The following is a 17,066-nucleotide window of genomic DNA, read 5'->3' as shown; positions in this document are numbered from 1 at the left end:
TTGGTTTTGTTTAAGTTGTATATATTAACTGTTCATGATAGAACGGAACAGGGTGTGGGAAAGTGGGAAGGGTGGGTTAGGGGTGTGTGGGAAGGGAGGAGGAGGGGTCAGAGGGTGTGGGAAGAGGGGGGGTTGGAGACGGCTTCCCCATCTTATAAACAATGTGAAATTACATACTTTGAAACTTTTCTGTTGACAAGATTGTGTTCTTCCCTACAAGGGCATCTATCAGAGAGAGAGAGAGAGAGAGAGAGAGAGAGAAATATTGGACAAGTTTCATAACGCATCGTTTTTAAACTAAGTCTGGTACATGTGGTTTCTTATGCAAATATGCCAGATTCTAACTTTTTCAGAGTCAACTGAAATACATTTGATTAAGGAGAGAGAGAGAGAGAGAGAGAGAGAGAGAGAGTTGAAATATAGCCTATAGTTTTGCTGAAGCAGCTAGGTAGGTAGGAATTCATTGGCAGCTATCCATAAGAGAGAGAGAGAGAGAGAGAGAGGGGATTTTAAAATATAGCCTACAGTTTACTTAGAGCAGCTACAAATTGAAACAATGGCAACTATCCATGCAAAAAAGAGAGAGAGAGAGAGAGAGAGAGAGAGAGAGAGAGAGAGAGAGAGAGAGAGGTAGTTTTAAAATATGGCCTACAGTATGCTTAGCAGCTAGATGGTAGGAATTCATTGGTAGCTATCCATGCAGAGAGAGAGAGAGAGAGAGAGAGAGAGAGTTGGGAACTTAACCGTTTGACGGCAAGCTTTCTTCTCAAAAATAAACTAAATACAAAGACTGCCAGCCTCTATTTACGAATAAAACAACCAACAACGGTGAAATAAAAGCAAACACTCTAACAGCAAAATTCACCATTTTAATTCGTCTATTGCAAAATAGTTTTTAAATACGCAGAAGTCGCCGCTATATAAACTCAAACTCTCGCGATCAATTTCTGAATTACCCTTCAAGACAAGACCACCCTCTCTTGATTGACAATTTCTTGAACCACTAGTTCAGTGTGTGTGCATGTTTCAGGCAACTTCCCACACTTTTACGTATAGATATTTTGCATAGATCGTTTTAATACAGTGAAACCTAATTCCAATGACAATACCTTTTTGGAAACAGTAGTTTATAAATTTGAGAGTGTATACATTTCAGAACAACCTCCGCAAATCTTAAAGCTTCGTGAATAGTTCCACAAATACAGTTCGTCTTGCTAAACAGGTATTGATATATATATATATATATATATATATATATATATATATATATATATATATATATATATATATATATGATATATATATATATATATATATATATATATATATATACACACACAGATGTGTGTGTATGTATGATATGTACGCGTGCGTGTTTGTGTTTGTGTTTGTGCGTGCTTGTGAATTAAAAATTGCTGACACATTTATCCTACCCTATGGCGTTTCAGATCGGTATCTAATCTGATAACAAAATATTCTTCTGGGTGAATATGTGCCCATAATTCACAGGTATGCAACCCCAGGTCTCCATATTGCTTCCCAAAACAGAACTGAATCCCAGAATTAAATCTACCCGGCTTATGCATGATGGAAACATTTCAGGATCATAAATACAACTGAAACAGCCCCGGAACCTACATTGAGTGATCCCAGACTCAAATATGGCGGCGCAAGTGTTTTGTCAAAGACTCAGGTGAATTTAACGAAAATATTTGTCAGTTACCTTAACAACTCAGTCTTTTCATACTTTTATCTACTGTCTATCAGTATCTATACTTGTATTTATTCATCATTAATTTTTAGGTAATTTTTGTTACCTAAAATACTTTATTGTCAATTCATGTTTCCATCACAGCGAATATCAATGGGACTTGGTGCAGTGTACTCTCTCCCTCTCTCTCTCTCTCTCTCTCTCTCTCTCTCTCTCTCTCTCCCTCTCTCTCTGTTCTCTATACTTGCATTACTTTACCATTATTTTTATGTCATTTTGTTACCCTAAGGTACTTATTATCAAATTCAATGGTTCATCCCAGCAACTATTGTGGATCAAAGGGCAAGATACTCTCTCTCTCTCTCTCTCTCTCTCTCTCTCTCTCTCTCTCTCTCCTCTCTCTTCTCTCTCTCCTGCACGCAGTGTTATGGAAACATAAACGCTTACGACCATACTGCATATAAATGCAATGCTCAACGCCAGCAAAAATGCTGGCGTCTGCGATCATGTGCAACACAGTTCACGAACGCTGCGGATGGAGACACAATTCCCCATTCATAATATCACCAGGGAATGAGCGCCGGAGTCAATGCGAGCGTCAGAATTGTTTATTCATGGAAAAACCCGAATTCCATCGCATTGTGTACCATACACGTATCAGGGCCTGGCATACATTCAATGGGCATTCATTCAGCAATTCATTAACGTATCAGTGAATTAACAGCGGCTTGCATCCATCGTTTTGTGAGCGTTAATGTATTCATGGTTTTGACTTATGTGGGAGAGAGAGGGGAGAGATGGTTGCTTTGGTCAAATATAAAACTCGCGCAGTTGCAAATAGATCAGACGTCGGTCGGGGAAGGGAGTTCATATGGCTGTATTTAGGAAAATGGGCAAAGCAGTGATTCTCAGGAATTTCTTCCCTGAAAGGTCTGGCTCTCTGGATGAAACTTGACTTCCTCGAAGATTGTGTAAGTTCTATACCTTCTAAATGCGTCTCCGGGGTTTTATAAGTGTTACGATCAGAGAGTATTTTGTCGTCAGGCTACTCTCTCTCGGGTTTATATAAATCAAACTGAATTGACTTCAGTATAGTAATTTATGCCAAAGGCCAAGCACTGGGACCTATGAGGTCAGTCAGCGCCAGAAACGAAACTGACAGTAAAAGTTTTGAAAGGTGTAACAGAGGAAAACCTCTCCAGTTGCGCTAGGAATCAGTTGTTAGGCGAGGGTTGAGAAAGTAGATGGAAAGAAAGAGAATATGAAAGGAGGTACAGTAAAGGAATACAGAAAGGGGTTGCAGCTAGGGGGCCGATGGCACGCTGCAAAGAACCTTCAATACCTACAGTGCACCGCATAAGGGTACACTGACAGTACTACCACTAAAGGGTGCTTTGTTAAAAGGCCGCGTGTTGTGAGGAGAGAGAGAGAGAGAGAGAGAGAGAGAGAGAGAGTATATCTTTGTTTAACCAGACCACTGAGGTGATTAACAGCTCTCTAGAGAGGAGCTGGCCGAAGGATTAGATGTATTTTTACGTGGCTAGAACCAACTGGTTACCTAGCATAGGGACCTACAGCTTATTGTGAAGTCGAATTACATTATGACGAAAAATGAATTTCTATCACCAGAAATAAATCCCTCTAATTCTTCATTGGCCGGTCGGAGATCAAACGCTGGAGCCAACAGCGTGTAGCCGAGGAAAGCTCTACCCACCCCTCCAATGAGAGCAGGGAGAGAGAGAGAGAGAGAGAGAGAGAGAGAGTCAATTGTAATGATATATTTTCTGCAAAACTATTTTGACATTTCATACCTATTCAGTGATGAATTTCCCAGACAAATAACATATATGAAAGTACATCATAGATCAAACCATGAATAAAAAAAAACTCCCGATATATATTTCGACATGTTTATAATATTTTCTGGATTAAATTCCCTTCAATTCCAAATTCCACTTAAATTCGACCAGACTCACTCAGGGGCCCTTTGCTCTGTGACAAGTCACGGAAGCAATGAAATTAGACCGAGTTCCACACAACCATGATATCAGTCTTTTTGGGAGAAACTGTGACTGTCAACTGCCGGGTGAGCAATGAAATACCATTATGCATACGATCCGACCTTTGAAGTCAGCAAGTTCCCCTGCAGGAAGTTCTCTTGACCCTAACTCCCTCCGTTATTACGTTACAGATTGATTTTCTAAAACCTATTTTTAAGGGTTATCAATCTATCTATCTATCTATCTATCTATCTATCTATCTGTATATATACAGTTATACAGTTTACATTATACATACAAAATATATATATATATATATATATATATATATATATCTTATCTTCGTGATTGAGATTGATTAATTGATTAATTGTGGGTTATCTGGCGTCACAGCTGCAAGATCTCAAACGCCGATACGAGAAGAATACTACTAAATATGCATACATATACACAATATATATATATATATATATATATATATATGTTTGTATATATAATGTAACTATAATATATATACAATTATGTATATGTATGTATGTATGAATATATACACATATAGCTAATGAAAACGAAGGAGAAACCAGAAGAATAAAAAAAAGGAAATAGATTTCTTAATTTGTCTCAAAAAACATTTCACCTTCCATCAAGCCTCTTCCGGGCAACTCGATCGACTAATCAGCATAAAAAAATACATATACCGGACACATTTTACATTTGACTACAAGACTTATACACCATGAACAAGGTCGCTCCAAGGCTGAGGGAAGTATAGCCTTAATAAAAAAAAAAAAATAATTCTAACAAGACTTAGTGGGGACGTCGTCCCATTCACAGAAGACGCTCCTACAACTGTATAAAACCATTCCAGGAGCGAGGCCCTTCTGGAAGACGGAAGACACAGGCTGTGAAAGAAACGAAGAATTTCCCCCTTTTTTTATTTATTTTCTCTTTTGAAAGAGGTGCAGGAAAAAACGTCCGTCCGGGTGCTTTTGTATGGCTTCTCAGAACTGGAGTGAAAGGGGCGAGTCATCTTGGATGTATACAGCAAAAGTATAAAGGGTACACTAATGAACAAAAAGACATCAAGAGGGGTCTCGAGGAAGGGAAGTCGGTGTGTCTCTGGTAAAGAAAAAGGTAAAAGTGGGGCTGGGAATCATTGGCCGAGACGTTTCTCTTCCTTCAGAACAGATATAAGGAAAAATACTTAGAAATTGGAATGTCATACGCAAACTATTTTGGCACCAATATATTTCCACGAGCGTCAGAACAATTTTCAAGGCGTTTTCTCCTTCAAGAATAGATCTTAGAATGTTCCTCTTATCTGTGTAAAAATCAGTGTACATAACATGTCATATGAGAAATACTTTCATAACTATATATTTTCACAAGCGTGTTTCTTCTCATCGGAAGATATCAAGTAAAATAAAATTGATAGGCTGTTCTCCTTGTATTTTAACACGTTTTACCACATTTTATTCCAATTATATCTATTAATTTGTTAATTTATCTTCCCTGTTTTTATAAAGCGATCTCTTCTCTCTGTATTTCTGATTACACTGGTTAATTCTTTGGAAATGAACGCCTTAATATTCTTTGGATGGAATTTCAAGTCAGTGGCCCCTTTGCGGGCTTGTTCCATATGAATAGGGTTCGTCTTCTGAATAGCAATAATAATAATAATAATAATAATAATAATAATAATAATAATAATAATAATAATAATAATAATAATAATAATAGTGTGTTATTCGTGAATATTCTTGTATCTATATTTCATAACAAATCTTGCAGCCTAACAACAGAAATTAAAAATTAACAGGGGGTTAAAAATAACAGGGAGTAAAAATTAACTTAGGGGTAAAAGAAAAATAGAGGGTAAAAATGAAGAGGGGCTAAAAAATAACAGAAATTAAAAAATTAACACGGGGTAAAAATTAACAGAGGGTAAAAATTAACAGGGTAAAAAATAACAGAAGGGTAAATTAACTGGGGGTAAAAAATAATAGGGAGATTGGAGTTCTCTCTCTCTCTCTCTCTCTGGGATTCTCTCTCTCTCTCTCTCTCTCTCTCTCTCTCTCAATACCTAATAAACGCAAGATATTAATAGCTACAGAGGCAGCATCCATTCACGTTACACCTCAGGTCGAAAACCCAGTGAATACCTAATTTCATTTTCTTGAACGTTCCAAAATCTCGAGGAAATAAGATTAACCTCTCACATTTTCCTTCAAAAATTTAGTTTATCTTATCCTACAGCTTCTCTCTACTGTCTTTCAATTCCTGGCACGGTCTCTTGGTCACTGTGCAGGAGGTTATTTTGCCACGCCCACGAAAAGGACTGGAAAGTCTGAGGTACTGGTTTTCAGGATCATCATTCTTCGGTATTTTCCTGGATCTTTATCTAAGCCTGTTCAGGTCTTTCCCCTTTCCCTTGAAATATTGTTCAGACCTTGCCTTTCATCTGGAACAATATTATTTCATTTCTAGTCTTACATAAATTTTTGAGGGTATTTTTTTAAATCCAAAATCACTCTGAAAACTAAGAGATATTTGCAATGTTTGCTGTTCTGTCATCAGATGAAAGCAGTTACAAAGATTATACAGAAATATGCATCGTTGAAACACATTAACTGATGAAGTGCTTTGGCATTTCTCCACTCAAAAAATTTTCAGTTGGTACTTTTCAATTCAAGAATCAGGTCGAAAAATTAAACCTGTTTGCAATGCTTGTTGTTTTGTCATCAGATGAATGCATTTAAAACGATTATTTTGAGACCTGTGTCTTCATAGCACATTTCCACATTATTATTGTTATTATTATTATCATTATTATTATTATTATTATTTATTATTATTATTATTATTATTATTATTATTCATTATTATTCAGAAGTAAGAGATTTCAATTATTAAAAAAGGAAATATAAATTAATAAACTGATAAATACTAAATTAACAAATAAATAAAAATGTATTAAAATGGAAGGTGCATAGTATTAGGGTTGTAAATGCATTGCAGCTTCGCTTGAACTTCTGAATTTCCAATAGGAAGTGCTTTTGGGCAGACTTTTCCAATTCAGAACAGGCATAAAGAAAAAACAGAAAAGAAATTAGACGGATTTGTGTGTGGGAGTGGGCGAGGCGTGGGGTGGAGGCGTGTGCGTGTGTTGGGGGAGAAATTCGGTTGCCATTAAAAAATCCACTTTATTGTAAGCGTCTTTATGGGCTAAACATACCAGTACTTACTGTACAAGGGCCATTCAACACGCACTTCCCCAGCGGGCGATTTTAACCCCCTCAGTTTTAGAACGATTGCTGTTCCTTGGAGCTGAAACTACCCACTCGAATCAGAAATATCGCCTCTTTACGAGTAAACCAACATTTATGAATACAGGCACGTAATACACGCATAAATTTGGCGTTTTCGAAGAGCAGGAAGAACTAGGGGGAATATATCCCGTTTATCCCTAAACGTCCATTCATGAATACAAGCACGTAATATAGACATAAATTCTGTGCTTCTGGCCAGGAGGGAAAACTAAAGGAGAGATATTCTGTGGTGGGAATATTTTTCTGCTATGAAGGCACCCTCGACTATTTCTCGAATGCCAATGGACAATGAGGATTTTTTTTTTTTTTTGGTACTCTATGTTTTTTTTTTCAGTTCTGGGAAATGGAACTTTTGTTAAGGGATTCTAATCTTTATTTGTTTCAGTTCTAGGAAATAGAACTTTTGTTAAGGGATTCTAATCTTTATTTGTTTCAATTCTAGGGAAATGAAACTTTTGTTAAGGGATTCTAATCTTTATTTGTTTCAATTCTAGGGAAATGAAACTTTTGTTAAGGGATTCTAATCTTTATTTGTTTCAATTCTAGGGAAATGTAACTTTTGTTAAGGGATTCTAATCTATTTGTTTCAGTTCTGGGGGAATGTAACTTTTGTTAAGGAATATTTATTTGTTTCAGTTCTATGGAAATAGAACTTTTGTTACGGGATTCTATTCTTTATTTGTTTCAATTCTAGGGAAATGGAACTTTTGTTAAGGGATCCTAATCTTTATTTGTTCCAGTTCTAGGGAAATGAAACTTTTGTTAAGGAATTCTAATCTTTATTTGCTCCAGTTCTAGGTAAATGGAACTTTTGTTAAGGAATTCGAATTTTTATTTATTATATTCCAGGGAAATGTAACTTGGAATCCTAATCTTATTTGTTTCAGTTCAAGAGAAATGGAACTTTTGTTAAGGGATTCTAATCTTGATTTGTTTCAGTTCTAGGGAAATGGAACTTAAGGAACTCTAATCTTTATTTGTCTCAGTGCTAAGAAAAGGTAGCTTTTTGTGAAGTAAGTGAATGTACTTCTTACAAAAAGATGTTAGTTAGATGTTTGAAGTGTATATGACCGACAACTAAGTACGTTTTCGATTTTAAATTAAATCAGAAAGTAAATTCTGTTTAATTTACCTCAGTAGCAAAGTAGCATCAGTGAATATATATGGAAAATCACAGCTAACAGAGGCTTCAAGAGACACAGTGAATAGAACGCCAAGCAATCTATTGCTTAGTGAAATCAAAGAAATATTTTACATTGCCATTAGAATCTTGATTCTTTAAACGGTGGTGTCTTTCTTGAAGTCTTAATATTAAGTTATAAATCTTAATGTTAACGAAAATAACATAACACGATACAAAATGACAGAATAACTCACAGAAGCTGGCAAATAGTATGTGACAATGTGCCTAAAAAGAGTGATCATTTACTTATATGCTTAAGTTTGAAGTTTTAATACTGGTAACCCATCCAAGTACAGACCAGAGAGTGTGTATATGTACCAATGCATGAAATAACTACTTAGGTAATAACTGAAAGCGTATCTTGATTCAGAGCACAGCAATGCAGCCAAAATTCCGTATTAGTTTTTTGTAAAAGAAAACTATTGTGCCGGCGTTGCCTGTCCGTCCGCACTTTTTCTGCCCGCCCTCAGATCTTAAAAACCACTGAGGCTAGAGGGCTGCAAATTGGTATGTTGATCATCCACCCTCCAGTCATCAAACATACCAAGTTACAGCCCTCTAGCCCCAGTATTTTTATTTTTATTTAAAGTTAAAGTTATCCATGATCGTGCGTCTGGCACCTCTACAGGTGCCAACAACACAGGCCACCACCGTGCCGTGGGTGAAAGCTTCATGGACCTCGGCTGAGAGTTTCATGGGCCGTGGCTGAGAGTTTCATGGGCCGTGGCTGAGAGTTTCATACAGCATTATACGGTGTACAGAAAGCTCGATTGCGCCGGAGAAACTTCGGCGCATTTTTTACTTGTTTGTTGATAGGAATCGAATGTCTATCAGATCCGGGAACGCCATGTGAATTTTCCCACGCAAAAAAAAAAAAAAAAACTATATATATATATATATGAATAAATACCAATTTTATGATTTGGCGCTATGCCGGAAATGGGAGCACTGGAAATTCTCGCCCATATATTTTTGTTGAAACTCAGCCGGTTCAATTATTTTGTCAGAAAACAATCTGTTCAGCGGATGAAATCGTGGATTCATGAGAGCAATGTTATTTCTGTGTTGTCAAATTCTTTTTTTTTTTTTTGAAAATTTCGTTTAAATAATGTGTTGTTATGTGGATTTTCATAATCACTCGGTGCAATAGTAAGAGTCTGAAATGGATAAGAGTTGTTCCGGGAGTGATGAACAATGAAACCAATAGCTGGTACAGTAATTTGTACAAATTTGTTATAAACAGACTTTCAGAGGTTTTTCCTTTATACCGAGACCACCAAAAGATAGATCTATTTTCGGTGGCCTTGATGATACGCTGTAGCGGCTGTACAGAAAACTCGATTGCGCCGACGAAACTTCGGCGCATTTTTCACTTGTTTAAAATTAAAATGTTGCCATTGACAATTTTAACGAGAATTCGTCTACATATTCTTTCCACATTTTTTGTGTTTGTTTTTGGTTATTCATATTCATTTAATTCTCAGTCTAGGACATTAATCTAAAACATATTATCTCTCGAGCCTTTGCTTTTTAAATGTCATTAAAGATTATTACTGAATTCACGTAACATAAAAATGCATTATCATCCGTTCTGTATAATTCCTATGACGCTACATTTTCCCATATCTAGGAAATTTCTGTGTGTGTGTGTGTGTGTGTGTGTGTGTGTGTGTATTGTTGTACAACGATCTTCCACGTTATAAAACTCTTAAATACTCTTATTATTATTATTATTATTATTATTATTATTATTATTATTATTATTATTATTATTATTATTATTATTATTATTCTGGAGATGAACCCTATTCATTTGAAACAAGCCCACCACAGGGACCACTGACTTGAAATTCAAGTTTCCAAAGAATATTATTATATTATTATTATTATTATTATTATTATTATTATTATTATTATTATTATTATTATTATTAGATGAACCCTATTCATATGGAACAAGCCCACCACAGGGCCACTAACTTGAAATTCAAGCTTCAAAGAATATGGTTATTATTATTATTATTATTATTATTATTATTATTATTATTATTATTATTATTATTATTATTATTATTATTATTCAGAAGATGAACCCTATTCATATGGAACAAGCCCACCACAGGGCCACTGACTTGACATTCAAGCTTCCGAAGAATATTAAGGTGTTCATCAGGAAGAATTAACAGGAGGCATTGGAAATATAAGCTGGCAAATGTATATGATTCCAAAGAGCAGAGCAGAGAGAGAGAGAGAGAGAGAGAGAGAGAGGAAGGGGTTTCTCGTTTCCACTAAGAATCTTGCTGACGTTAAGGTGAGCACATACAGACGGTTACCTGTTGAAGATTGTTGTTGTTGGAAAGCGGACGATGCGGGAAGAAGTTCTTAAGCTGGATGTAATTGAAAACATTTCCCATCCAGAATATTCTATTCTGATACCCTATTGTATTTTTCCCCTTAGGTACAACGAAAAGGAATCTTTTTTCACTCCAATAACAACTTTCGCAGAAGCAACTTTCATTAACTTGTGATTAGTGGAACTTTTGCAAATGATTTAATGACCAGTTAAATTTTGATGCATATGTATGAGACTAAATTCACTATACCCGTAAAGTTAGGTACCGCCAGGCACCACTTGAGGGTTCTTCGCAGCTGCAACCCTTTCGTTCCTTTTACTGTGCCTCCTTTCATATTCCCTTTCTTCCATCTTACTTCATAACCTCTAATTGATTCATAGTGCAACTGCTTGGGGTTTTCTCTGTTGCACCCTTCAAATCTTTACTGTCAATTTCCGTTTCAGCGCTGAGTGACCTCACTTAGGTCCCAGTGCTTGGCCTTTATAAATTCTACGGTGGACAATTCAATTCAACTCATTATTCCTACCATATTTTTTCATAAAAATTTGGATGTTTTTAATTATAAAGAAGTTTATAGTCAAATTAATTTTCTTTCTACCTTCACAGGCTTCGGTTAGACGTCACTAGCAACGTCAAGAACTAGGAAAATATATTCCTAGAACTGAAAAAACGATTGACCACGCAATGGCAAATGGATGATAATGACTGCAAGCAATAAGGAAACCTGAAGGCATAGACGGGGAAAAATAATGTTCACAGAGAAGAGTTGTCTCCAAGAATAATGTTCAGAGACGCGTTTTGTCTCAAAAGAATGTTTTAGCTTTGTTTCGGGGTTAGAAATTTCTTCAAGTCAAGATGTACCATGTGGAATTACTCTCATCTAATTACGTGAAATAATATGAATATATTGCGTTACAGTTTATAAAACGAATGATGTTTCATATCCGTTAAATATTGCATTAAAAAATGATAAAATATTTTGGATCTCAATAATATAGATAATGTGGTCTTGCCTTATCTCGCTGGGATAAACCAGCGTTGAGAAATGAGTAATCTTATGATGCTTAAGCCCTTGTTGAAAAGTGAGAACGATTAACCATCATTATTATTATTATTCAGGAAAATGAAAAAAAAGAGAAAGAGAAAGAGTGTTAATCTTATAAGAACAATTATTGAGATACTTGACACCGCTTCTTAGCGACTCTTGTAAAGAGAATAACAGATGTAATCAGAGAGATTGCAATCTTTCCCAGGGCTCGCGCCCCCTCGGAAAGTACTGACGCCCCCAGGTTGAGAACCAATGCTATACAAGCCTGATATACTATCCCTTTCACCTTTATCAAAATTAAAATCTTTCACGCCGGGAAATTAAATAATGGTTATGATTACAGGCTAAGCCTAAAAAGCCTTTATATATTTTTTCGGCTCTTTTTGATATGAAATAAAAATACAACAGAGTACCGTGAGATTAAAGTTTTCCCATTAAAACTTTTCTCTCTCTCTCTCTCTCTCTCTCTCATGAGCATATATATATTATATATATATATATATATATATATATATATATATATATATATACATACAGTATATATATATATATATATATATATATATATATATATATATATATACATATATGTATATACATAAACATATAAATTTTATATATACAGTATAATATATAAAATTATTATATATATATATATACATATAATATATACATACATATATATATTATATATATGTATATATATACTGTATATATATACTGAGAATTGTCAAAATAGGCCACAGTTATATGGACTGTCTAAACAATCTAATTCACTTGTTTGTCGCCAGCCTTTATCAATAATAAATAATAATAATAATAATAATAATAATAATAATAATAATAATAATAATAATAATAATAATAATAATACCACACAATTTATCCCAAACCGCGGTTAAAATATTATAACAAATTCTACCCAACAGTGGACGATGATGCGAATACATTTCTCATAAAGGCGCCATTTGTATGCGCCCAAAATATTCCTCGCAGGAATGTCTGTGTACAATATATTCTGATAGATGAGCTACTGCAAGTTTTAGCGTTTCTCTGTTAGTTTTATTAGCCGAAGTTCCACCTCAGGGTTTTAATGGGTCATTGAATAAAATGAGTTTGCCAACAGAAAATTATGAGAGAGAGAGAGAGAGAGAGAGAGTTTTAATTAGAAAAGTTTATATATATAGACATACATACATATTATATATATATATATATATATATATATATATGTATATATATATATATATATATATATATATATACACATATATATATATATATACATATATATATATATATATATATATATATATATATATATATATATATATATATATATATATATATACAGTGTATATATGTGTGTGGTATGTGTGTGTGTGTGTGTGTGTGTTTGTATGCATGCATGTATAATGCAAGCATCACAGTCAATCTAACCTTTATCACTGAATCAACACAGTTTTAATACATACGTTTTTATTGTGAAAAATAATAATTTTCACTGCACTCTACGAACTTAATCTGGAGAAATTGCTTCTCTCTCTCTCTTTCTCTCTCTAGTTACTCGTATATATACTACGTTTTCATTCCCCAAATCCTCATTACTTCCAATAAATTCACTCAGTTGTTAACAAAGCTGTTGCATATTTCAATGCAATTGCACAGCAACTTTTCCGTATTTCTTAATAACGCCTCCTTGTTTCTTGCAAGATGCCTAATGACTCATTGCAATCAAAGAAATCGTCTAATTTAATCCAGAGCAGGAAATTTACGGACCTTAATGATTCTCATTAGTGGTATTACCGGGTTAGGTACGAAGGGTAATGCACGGTATATTGCTTCCATTCAGTTGTTGCAAGGTTGCTTGGGTTGGGCGTTTGCGTTCGCTGTGTACAAGCTTTCGTGAATGAGAGACACATACGCATATATATATGTATATGTATATATATATACACATATATATATAAACTATATAAAATACTTTTATATATGTATAAATATACTCTATATATATACACATTATATATATTATATATATGTATATATATATTTATATATGTATATATATATATATATATATATATATATATATATATATATATATATATATATATATATATATATTTACCCAGAAATGTATGTTTTCATAACATGTCATATTAGCCAGCTACGTTTCATATCACGACCAAACTGGTAACAAAAACAATATTAATCCACCAACTTTTTTTTTTTTTTTGTAGGAGTCCTTCGATATCCTATTCCCCTCACACCTCCTCCTCCTACATCCTGTCCCCTTTCCATTTCGTGAGTCCTTTTTCACTTTCCCATTCTCTCCTTTCGGGGCCTCCTCCTGTGACAGCCCTTCCAGCTATTGTTGCTAGATTTATGGCCCTCAATGGCTGTGCAGACAGCAGAATTTCCGTTCAGCTGGGCCGAAAGGCTCTGTTAGGGAAAGCGTCACCTGAGAGAAATATATGTTGACATATCTCGCCCAGGCGCAGTGAAAAATATTGTCTTCTTCTTCTTCTTCTTCTTGCAGACTGTTTTTTAAAACTCCTGGATCGTGACAACTGAACGTTCCTGGTTTTTATGTTGTAGAAGAGTTGGAAAGGTTCAAGCGAGTCCTTGTTTTGGAAAATATGAAAACTATTTCTTATCAAGTTAATTCTGGAAACTTTTGGTACATAAACTGGTTTTTTTGTCTTCTTCTTGCAGATTGTTTTAAAACTCCTGGATCGTGACAACTGAACGTTCCTGGTTTTTTTTATGTTGTAGAAGAGTTGGAAGGTTCGCAAGCGATTCCTTGTTTTGGAAAAATGAAAAACTATTTCTTATCAAGTTAATTCTGGAAACTTTTGGTACATAAACTGGGTTTTTGTCTTCTTCTTGCAGACTGTTTTAAACTCCTGGATCGTGACAACTGAACGTTCCTGTTCTTTTATGTTGCAGAAGAGTTGGAAAAGTTTGCAAAGAGATTCCTTGTTTTGGAAAAAAAAAAAAAAATTTTTATCAAGTTAATTCTGAAAACTTTTGGTACATAAACTGTTTTTTTTGTCTTCTTCTTGCAGACTGTTTTAAAACTCCTGGATCGTGACAACTGAACGTTCCTGGTTTTTTTTTTTTATGTTGTAGAAGAGTTGGAAGGTTTTACCAAAGCGATTCCTTGTTTTAAAAATATGAAAAACAATTTTTATCAAGTTAATTCTGGAAACTTTTGTTCATAAACTGGATTTTCTTGTCTTCTTGCAGACTGAATATTCATGTTTTTTTATGTTGCAGAAGAGTTCGTAAACGTTTGCAAGCGATTCCTTGTTTTGGGAAATATAAAAAAAACTATTTTATCAAGTTAATTCTGGAAACTGTTGGTTCTTAAACTGGTTTTCTTCTCTTCTTCTTGCAGACTGTTTTAAAACTCTGGATCGTGACAACTGAACGTTCCTCGTTTTTTATGTTGCAGAAGAGTTGGAAAAATTTTGCAAGTGATTCTTGCTTTGGAAAATATAAAAAATGATTTTTATCAAGTTAATTTTGGAAACCTTTGGTTCATGAACTGGATTTTCTTGTCTTCTTGCAGACTGTTTTAAAACTCCTGGATCGTGACAACTGAACGTTCCTCTATTTTTTTTATGTTGCAGAAGAGTTGGAAAACATTTGCAAAGAGGTTCCTTGTTTTGGAAAAATATAAAAAAATGATTTTTCTTCATCAAGTTAATTTTGGAAACTTTTGGTTCATGAACTGTTTTTTTTTTATTCTTGCAGACTGTTTTTAAAACTCCTGGATCGTGACAACTGAACGTTCCTGGTTTTTTTTTATGTTGCAGAAGAGTTGGAAAAGTTTGCAAGTCATTCCTTGTTTTGGATAATATAAAAAAATGATTTTCTTCATCAAGATAATTCTGGAAACTTTTGGTACATAAATTGGTTTTTCTTGTCTTCCTGCAGACTGTTTTAAAACTGCTGGATTACTTGTTTTGGAAGAGTTCGAAACGTTTGTAAGTGATCCCTTGTTGTGAAACTTCGATACGTTTGCAAGTGATTCCTTGTTTTGGAAAATGCAAAAGCAATTTTATTTATCAAGTTAATTTTGGAAACTTTTTGGTTCATAAACTTGTTTTCCTTGCAAGTATAATGGCTGTAACTTGCCACTGCAATATAATAATACCAAGAGTCCTGCTTTCATTAATTAATTTTTCAAAAATTATATATTCATAACGTTTAATCCTAATAATCTCGAAAACCTAAGAATTATATTGGAATAGAACAAAGTCAGTAATTTTTAAACATTCGTCTTAACAGTCAAAAACTCGAATCCTGGACTCGTACTGTAACGGATTTTGGCTTTTCAACGCCAACGGTTTTCTGCTCGCAGCGAAATATGATTACTGAACGAAGCATCGATTCAATAAAAACGCATCAGGGCCGATGGAATTCAGCCAGTAAATACGACAGCCAATATACCGTGGCAGAGTTCGTATGATCGCTTACTGGAGAAGAACGAAGTATTTGTTACACTCTGAATTTTCCATGTCACCAGCTAATAGTGTCATCGATAGCTTATGCTAGTGTTTTTAAATAAATAAATCAACAAAATAATATCAACAAAATAATATATATATATATATATATATATATATATATATATATATATATATATATATATATAGATATAGTGATGCAACATTGCTACTACTAGTACAATTCTCCTTGTATTTTAATAATTCACCTACATTTTTATCTATCCATTTATCAGACTGTTAATTTATTTTTCTTTTTTATCAAGTGAATAAGTGATCTTTTATCTGCATTTCCCATTATCTTCTGTTGCTTCTTCCTAAAGAACTTCATATTCTGTAAGCTAGAATTCAAGTCCATGGCTTCTGGTAGGCTTTTTCCTATTGAATAGGGTTCACGAATAATAATAATAATAATGAATAATAATAATAATAATAATAATAATAATAATAATAATAATAATAATAATAATAATAATGTGACTCTGATCCTTATAACTAACAATACATTTTTGAGGCAAAAGTGATTTTGAGAGAATTTCGAGAAACATCACTTCCATCTGTCTCTAGCTGTACCCTACACTTGCAATTCAGTTTGATTGCAGGCCATTCCTATTATGTTTCTCCATTTATCCGGCTTTTTTTCCTTTTATCCGGACGTCAGATAAACCCAATACACCACTGGAACGGAATAATATAGATGGGATATTTTGAGAAAAAAAAGGTTTTGTTTTTCGTTTTTGGTCGGACGGAATTTAGTTCCTACACTGAAATTCATCTGTTGTTGTGTCTTTGACCTTTAAGGTCCTTTCACTATCCTTCGCTATCCTTCACCATTCACCACTATCTTCACTATTCAAGCACTGTTCTTCAACATTTTATCACTATCATTCACCATCCATGCACTGTCCTTCATCATTCATGCAG

The sequence above is a fragment of the Macrobrachium rosenbergii genome, chromosome 1 (assembly GCF_040412425.1).
Source record: "Macrobrachium rosenbergii isolate ZJJX-2024 chromosome 1, ASM4041242v1, whole genome shotgun sequence".
In the NCBI taxonomy this organism is placed as follows: domain Eukaryota; kingdom Metazoa; phylum Arthropoda; class Malacostraca; order Decapoda; family Palaemonidae; genus Macrobrachium; species Macrobrachium rosenbergii.
This window is presented reverse-complemented; position numbering follows the sequence as displayed.